At 48.2% G+C, this 7,260-nt stretch overlaps 1 protein-coding gene and 1 pseudogene across 4 annotated transcripts in view; one reads left to right on the forward strand and one right to left on the reverse strand.

The window, feature by feature from the left end:
* Positions 1-6,891, reverse strand: part of CUNH18orf25 (chromosome unknown C18orf25 homolog) — an 85,942-nt gene extending 79,051 nt beyond the window's left edge. Inside the window, exon 1 of one of the 4 annotated variants that reach the window (XM_031366093.1) lies at positions 6,705-6,891. The gene's annotated coding sequence lies outside the window, so the exon portion shown is untranslated. Of the gene's footprint in view, positions 1-6,124; positions 6,405-6,704 lie in introns of those variants that run through there. The other 3 variants (XM_031366092.1, XM_031366090.1, XM_031366091.1) reach the window with 3 other exon arrangements.
* On the forward strand, positions 5,988-7,244 carry LOC116087498 (annotated as a pseudogene).
* The last annotated feature ends 16 nt before the right edge of the window (positions 7,245-7,260 follow it).

The following is a 7,260-nucleotide window of genomic DNA, read 5'->3' on the forward strand; positions in this document are numbered from 1 at the left end:
GCAGGCTGCTCTAGGGGGTGGGGAAAAAAGGCTCAGTGAGTGGTTAAAAGAAGACTTACTCTTACAGGAGACCTAAGTTCAGTCCCCAGAACCCACTAATAGCAGTTTACAACTGCCTATAATTCCAGCTCCTGGGGATCCAACACCATCTTCTGGTCTCCTTGAGTAAACACAAAGTGGTGGTACATATTTACACAAATAAACAGAGATATACATAAAAAGAATAAAAATAAAATCTTTTAAAAATTTTTGAATATAGTTACTCTAAAAATATTAATAGGCTTACCACTGATGCTCTCTGAACAATCACCCACGCTAATTTATTAATACATAAACTTGAATTCAGGGGGAAAAATGCACTTTGCAAAGGAAATGGCAGTATATTTAGAAAGGAAGAAGGAAAGAAAGAAAAAATCAGTCAGTCAGTCTGTCTGTCTGTCTGTCTTCAGGCACTTTAAGCTTAAAGAGCCATTTAAGAAAGACCCCTGCTCTCTAACCCTTATTCAAGGCTTACACAGGAAAGCCCAGCTCCGCCTACAGTTGGGAGGGCTTCCCTTACAGCACACTTCCTCTCACTGCATTCTAAGCCGGAAGGAGACTTGGGAATCACCTGGTTCCCTAGAATCATTTCCTTAGCTAGAAACTATTTTATCTACGGACCCAGCCCCACCTGGCACTTCAAAACCCAGTAAGTGAGGTTTCAATTTAACCACTTTGTAAATTCACCTACATTCACAAACTAGGATTTGCTGGTAAGAATTACACTTTTTATCTAACTATAAAAAAAATTCCAGTAAATATATGTAAATAATGCCAAGTTCATACTTTATGGACTTATAACATTTATCTACTGGCTGAGTGAAGAAAAGCTCTTTACTTTAAGTAAAGATATGAATAATATCAGAGTTAAATTTACAAGAACCAAGTCAAACCCAGAAATCCCAAATAGAACAACTAACCAAATCTTTCATAAAGGCTAAAGCACTTTAAAGTAACATCAGGAACCACCAGCTGCTGTTACTACGTTTTGGGGTGTGTGTGCATGTGTGTGTGCGTGCGTGTGTATGTGTGCGTGCGTGTGTGCATGTGTGCGTGCGTGTATATGTATGTGTATGTGCATGTGTGTGCGTGCATGTATGTGCGTGTGTGCGCGTGTGTGTGTATGTGTGCGCGTGTGTGTGTGTATGTGTGTGCGTGCGTGTGTGTATGTGTGTGTATGTGTGTGTGCGTGTGTGTGTGCATGTGTATGTATGTGTGTCTGTGTGCGTGCGTGTGTGTGTGTGTGTGTGTGTGTGTGTGTGTGTGTGTGTGCGCCTTTGGTTTGCATATCCCCTCTTCGAGGAGCTCAGAAACACTGAGAAGAACAGTTGCTTTCTTAGCTCACCCTGTCCTTCCTTCTACCACAAGGCCATGTAGGCTGAGTGAGAAAACTGACTGCTCATCAATCCCACTCTTCGAGAGAGATGCTGCCCACACAAGAAGCACTGTTTCTTTCCCTGAAGTTCAGTAATGAGAGCTCGGAAAGAATAAGGAAAGTAGGTACATTTAAAAGACAAAGACTGACAAAATTGACTTTATAAAGTTTCAAGACAATAGTCAAATTCAAAGTAACTAAAGAAAAAAATAATCACCAGGGCCAGTGAGAGTGCTCAGCCTAGGCACTTTCCCACTGTGGTGGGAAATGGAATGGCCCCATAGGCTCATGTATTTGAATGCTTGGCCCCAGTGGGTGGGACTGTTTGGAAAGGACTGGGTGTGGCCTTGTGTCACTGGGGGCGGCCCACGACGCCACGCCCAGTCTCAGTCTCCTCACTCCCCATCTCTGCCTAATGCTTGTGAATCAGGCTAGAAGCTCTGCGCTCCTGTTCCAATGCTTCAGCGTCTACCTGCCTGCCTGCCTGCCTTCCAGCACTCTGAATGCTAAGTGGGGATCACAAATACCAGCCCAGTACTTTGTCTCTAAATTCTCATTCTGACAGAGAGGTGAGGAAGCATCTTAATTCATGACCCCACTAACCAACTAAGTCTTCCCCACTTGGCTTTCCTCAGAGCACAGGGCAACTCAGAATTCGATAGACATGATTTCACTTAGGCCTGTCCCTAACAGGGAGTGCTTGTCTAGAAACTCACCTCAAACCTTAGGTTCAAAAGCTTAAGTTTCTTGCGCATGCTCCATCACAGCTCTATGGAACTGCTAGCAAGTGTTAAGAATCCATAGCTTAGGGCTGAGGATAAAGAGGTGCCAAATGAGGCCAGGGTGTGGTAGTATATGCCTCTAATCCCAGCACTGACTGACAAGGCAGAAGCAGGCAGGATCTCAATGAGTTACAGGCCAGCCAAGGCTACATAGTAAGACTCATCTCACCAGGAAAAAAAAAAAAAGTCCCACATGAGTATTGTCTTCTTTGTCCGTATCTCTTCTAGGTATCATCACTTTACTGGTCATTATATCTATTCCATTTTTTCTGCATAATCATCATCAACAAAGAAAAGTTTGAGCCCCAAATCTTTCTTAAAATAATATATTAAAATCACTAGTGGAGGCAAAAGCAGGTAGATCTCTATGAATTAGAAGGCAGCCTGGTGTCTACAAAGTTCCAGGCCAGCCAGGGCTATATAGACTTTGTCTCTAAATTAATTAATTAATTATTATAAAAAACAATATATTTAAATCACTATGCAGAGAACACGCATTAATAATGTATTTTGCTGGAGTTTTCAAGCATTGTCAATTGAGTAAATACAATATACTCTATAAGTTATTTTCATACTCCTAGTTATACGCAGGAAAATGAAGGTCTAAGATAATTTTTATTAAAGTTACCAAATTAAGGATAGGGTTGCTACTACATCCAAGCTTTAAAAGGGGAGAAAAATACTCAAATTGCCTATCCATCATGTCTCTTCATGTATATATTGGAGCAAAACTGTAAGATTAGTGACCCCACAAAAACAACTTCTTAAATGAGTAACCACATAAGCTCACAGAAATTATTAGTTCTGTAGTGAACAGATTTATTTATTTCTGAGATTCAATCCCACACTATAATCTAGGCTGTCCTGAATCTCACTATGTCACACATGTTGGCCTTCAACTCAAAGCAATCTTTCTGCCTCCGTCTGTAATACAGGCATAAGCCATTCTACCTGGCTCAGTAAGAAGAATTAAAGTATCGATGCCAGAAATATGAATACAAAAAAATTCCAAAGTATTGAGCTCTAGTACAGTGGTTCTCAACATTCCTAATGCTGCAACCCTTTAATACAGTTCCTCATGGTGTGCTGACCCCCAACCATAAAATTATTTTGTTGCTACTTCATAACTGTAATTCTGCTATTGTTATGAAACATAATGTAAATATCTGTTCTGCCAGATACCTGACAATGGGACCACTTGTTATTGTTTGACCCCCAATGAGGATGGGACTCACAGGTTGAGAGTACTGTTCTAGCAGAATTGCATTATACTTGAAAGTTAAAGTTAGGGCCGGGCATGGTGGTGCACACCTTTAATCCCAGCACTTGGGAGGCAAAGGCAGGCAGATTTCTGAGTTCAAGGGTAGCCTGGTCTACAGAGTGAGCTCCAGGGCAGCCAGGGCTATACAGAGAAACCCTGTCTCAAAACCAAAAAAAAAAAAAGTTAAAGTTAAACTTATCTTCATTATGTAGGGCTTGATATTCACATAAAACAAACAGTATCATGACAGTTTCATATGAATACCCATTAAGTGTGAATAATACCATGAGTAATGGCTCACACTTGCACTCCAGAGGAAAAGGGACAAAGACTGCCACAAATTCATGGCCAGCCTGGACCCTGTCCCTCCCCAACATACACACACACACATACATACATACAAACTAAATTACAAATGCACTGTGAACTTAATATGAAGTTAACAATGGACAAGTTTCTTGTTTCAAAATCTGATCCATTGTCCATAAAGTTGAGGTGGCATTTCACTGAGAAATCTGACTTATGGAGCCTACAAGATGGCTAAGTTAAGATACCTGCCCCAGTGCTTGGGACCCACATGATACAAATAGAGAACCAACTCCCACAAACTCCTCTGACCTCCACTTAATGAAACAGTACATGCCCCCAAACATAAAAATTTAACTCAAACTGAAAAATCTGAGCAAGCAAGAAGTTAAAGCAAGAGGACTGAGACTGACTTAAAGAGAAAAAAAATCTAACTTGGTCCTCTAGTTATAGCTATCTTGTCTTTTCTCCCTGCCTTTCAAATTATATACATTTATTTTGATGTTTACATCCACGTTAACTTAACACTTGTAATCCTAGCTAGCATTTGGAAGATGGAAGCAGGAGAATCAGGAGTTCAAAACCAGTCTGTGCTACACAAAATCCTCCCTCCCTCTCCCCCTGTCTCTCTGGGGGAGGGGGAGAGACAGAGGCAGAGTCAGTGTAGTTTACCATCTTAAGAATTCAGCACTACAAGGCCAGCTGCAGTGGCACCAGCTACAATTGCACACACCTTTTATTCCCATCACTTGGGAGGCAAAGGCAAAGAGATCTCTGAGTTCAGGGTCAGCCTAGTCTACAAAGCTAGTTCCAGGACATCCAGGACTACCCAGAGAAACCCTGTCTTGAAAACCAAAAACGAATACCAAAATAAACAAACAAAAAACAGCATTACTGAGAAGCATGTTAAAGAAAGTCAATTCATATGTTAAAAATATTTTTTTTCGTGTAATAGAAATGAATTAAAATGTCGGTCAAATACTTTTTAAAATAGGTCACTGAAGTCAAGTCCATCTTGCTTCCTAAATTCAAATTTAATTAATAATTACACATTTATGGACAATGTACTATGCACAATACACTCTAGTTAACGTTATAATAGCATATAAACAGGATCCTCCAGGGCGAGGGGGGGGGAGTTACGGATGTAATTCTTCAAGATAGGCGATGATACATATGTAGGTCTCTAAACTGCTTGTTAAACCAAAAGACAACGCTCTGATTACTGGAGAAATGTAGATCGCTGGGATCAGCAAAGCGACATTGCAAAGTTAATAGCCTCCATCCTTAAAAATATCCCAAGAGGAGGAAAGAGAGCGAGATTCACACTGTTAACTCGAGCCTAGCGCTACTATACTGTCATAAGCTAAGCACTGTCAGACCCATTTATAATGAAGTGTCCCAGCCTTCACACAGCATCATCGGTGGAACGTTCCCCCAAATGGATGCAAAGGTTCAGATACAGGGGCTCAAACAGAAAACCCAGTGCCCCGCAAGCACAAAAACGCCCGCGAGGTGAAGCTTCTGGAAGGGCGGCTGCACCGGTTCTCTCCCTTCAACCCGCCAGCCTCTCTACTCTGTGATAAGGTTAACTTAAAGGTGAGAATGAATAACAGATGAGTCTGACGGGGGGGTGCGGGGGGGGGCTGCTCCATATGAAAATACGATCCACTAGAAAAATTGGTGCTTTGAGATAAACGGTGAGAAGGGATACTGGTGGAGTACTCTGGGAAATCGGGGAAGGTAACAGTCTTTAATCGGGCGGGGAGGGGGGGGCCTCAGAAGACACCTGCGCTGCCCTTTAAAGTTGACAAAGTCGCGGGTCCGCGCCGGAGACCCACGCACGTCATTGATTCAGTCGAGGGAGCGGCAAGGAGGCCAGCACCAAGCCGGGGAAACCCTTTTTCGCTCCCCCCTCCAAGGCCACCGCGGAAGGGGGCTCTCCGCAGCTCGGGGATGCTGTGGGCGCCAGCCTCCCGGTACCGAGCTGGAGGAGGGGCCGCCTCCGCCGCTCCCGCGGGGCCGGGCTCCGCAAAGTTGCTCCAACACAACTCTGCGGCCTGAGGGCTGCGGTCTCTTCCAGCCCGCCGTCCCCGCGGCGCCAGCGGCCGGGGGAGGGCGCGTCGACCGGCGGGCAGAGGACGCGAGGGTCACCGCGCGCAGAGAAGCCGCCGAGCCGGCGGGCGGGCGAGGGGTCCGGGCCGCGCCTCCGCCGCCGTGACCCCACGCTCGGACGCCGCAGAGCCCCCGCAGCCCGGCCCCGCTCCCCTCAGCCTCACGAGCACCTTCCCGGGACGCGGCCCCGAGCCCGAGGCTCGCCCCGCCACCAAGGCCGCGGCCCCGCGCCCCTCCGATCCTCACCTGCGCCCCGCCGTCCGTGCCTCCTCGCCGGCCCCGCGCGTGCCCCGTCGGGGCACGCGCCCACCCGGGCGGCGCTGACTCGGGCCGCGGCGGCCCCCGCCGCCCCCTCCTCCGACGACGACTCCCGGCGGCGGCGAGCAGAGAAGCGCGGCTGGAGCCCCTGCAAGCGGGGCAGAGTAGAGCTCGCCGCCTCCGCAGCCACCAACACCAATTCCCTTCCGTCGTCCGCGCCGCCCCGAGAAAATGTCACCAGAGGCCGTTCCGCTCTGCGCCTCACTTCCGCCCGGAACCACAGAGCAGCGCCTGGCGGCTAGAGCGGCCGCCGCCGCGGCGGGAACCTAGACTAGCAGGCGGCCGGCCCGGAGCAAGCTGCGCAGCGCCATCTGGCGGCGGGGGCGCGCGCTCGCGCCCGCCCTTCGCTGAGCGCGGGCTCCGGTGCTCCCGCTTCCCGGGCTTTCGTGCGCGCCCTCCGTCCGATCCGGTAACGTTGGTCTCGGAGGGCCGAGATGCCTGGGCCGTGCAAAACCCCGTGCCTTAAAAGCACCGGGCTCCGCTTCCCGAGGGCTGCCCCAGTACTCACCCACTCGAGAAGCCTTTCCGATGGAAGCTCACGGTGTCCGGATCGTGCAGTCACTTCCAGCAAGGTGTCCGATCCCTTGTCCCGTCACTTTCCCGCAGGGGACCAAAACCAGCTCCGCTCCCGGGAACCGCTCGGCTCCGACACCCGCACTAACGTCCTGTTCAAGTTTTGGCTCGGGAAACGCCGCGGGGCTTGCGGCGAGCGCGCCACCTGCCGGTGACACAGTCCTCCGGGGGACCCCGCTCCGCCAACGCACGCCTCGGACGCCCCAAATTCCACCTCTGCAGAGTCACTCCTGGGTTTGGCAGCCCGCCTTGGGAAGGGTGACACACACGACTGAGAGTTTCGCAGACCGGTCCTTAAAATGGGCGCGGGGCACGTACTGAGCTCGGGACCTTGAGAAAGTAGGATGAGTCTCCACTTGGCAAGAAGAGAGAGCTCCAGAGACCGACGCTGAGGACAAGCTTATAATGCAAGGGCTGACTCCCTATAGGCAGTGCAGGTTTTGGAGGAGAGGAAAATGATAGTCATCTGTACCTCTTTTTTTTTTTTTTTT

The sequence above is a fragment of the Mastomys coucha genome, unplaced genomic scaffold (genome assembly GCF_008632895.1).
Source record: "Mastomys coucha isolate ucsf_1 unplaced genomic scaffold, UCSF_Mcou_1 pScaffold13, whole genome shotgun sequence".
Classification (NCBI taxonomy): domain Eukaryota; kingdom Metazoa; phylum Chordata; class Mammalia; order Rodentia; family Muridae; genus Mastomys; species Mastomys coucha.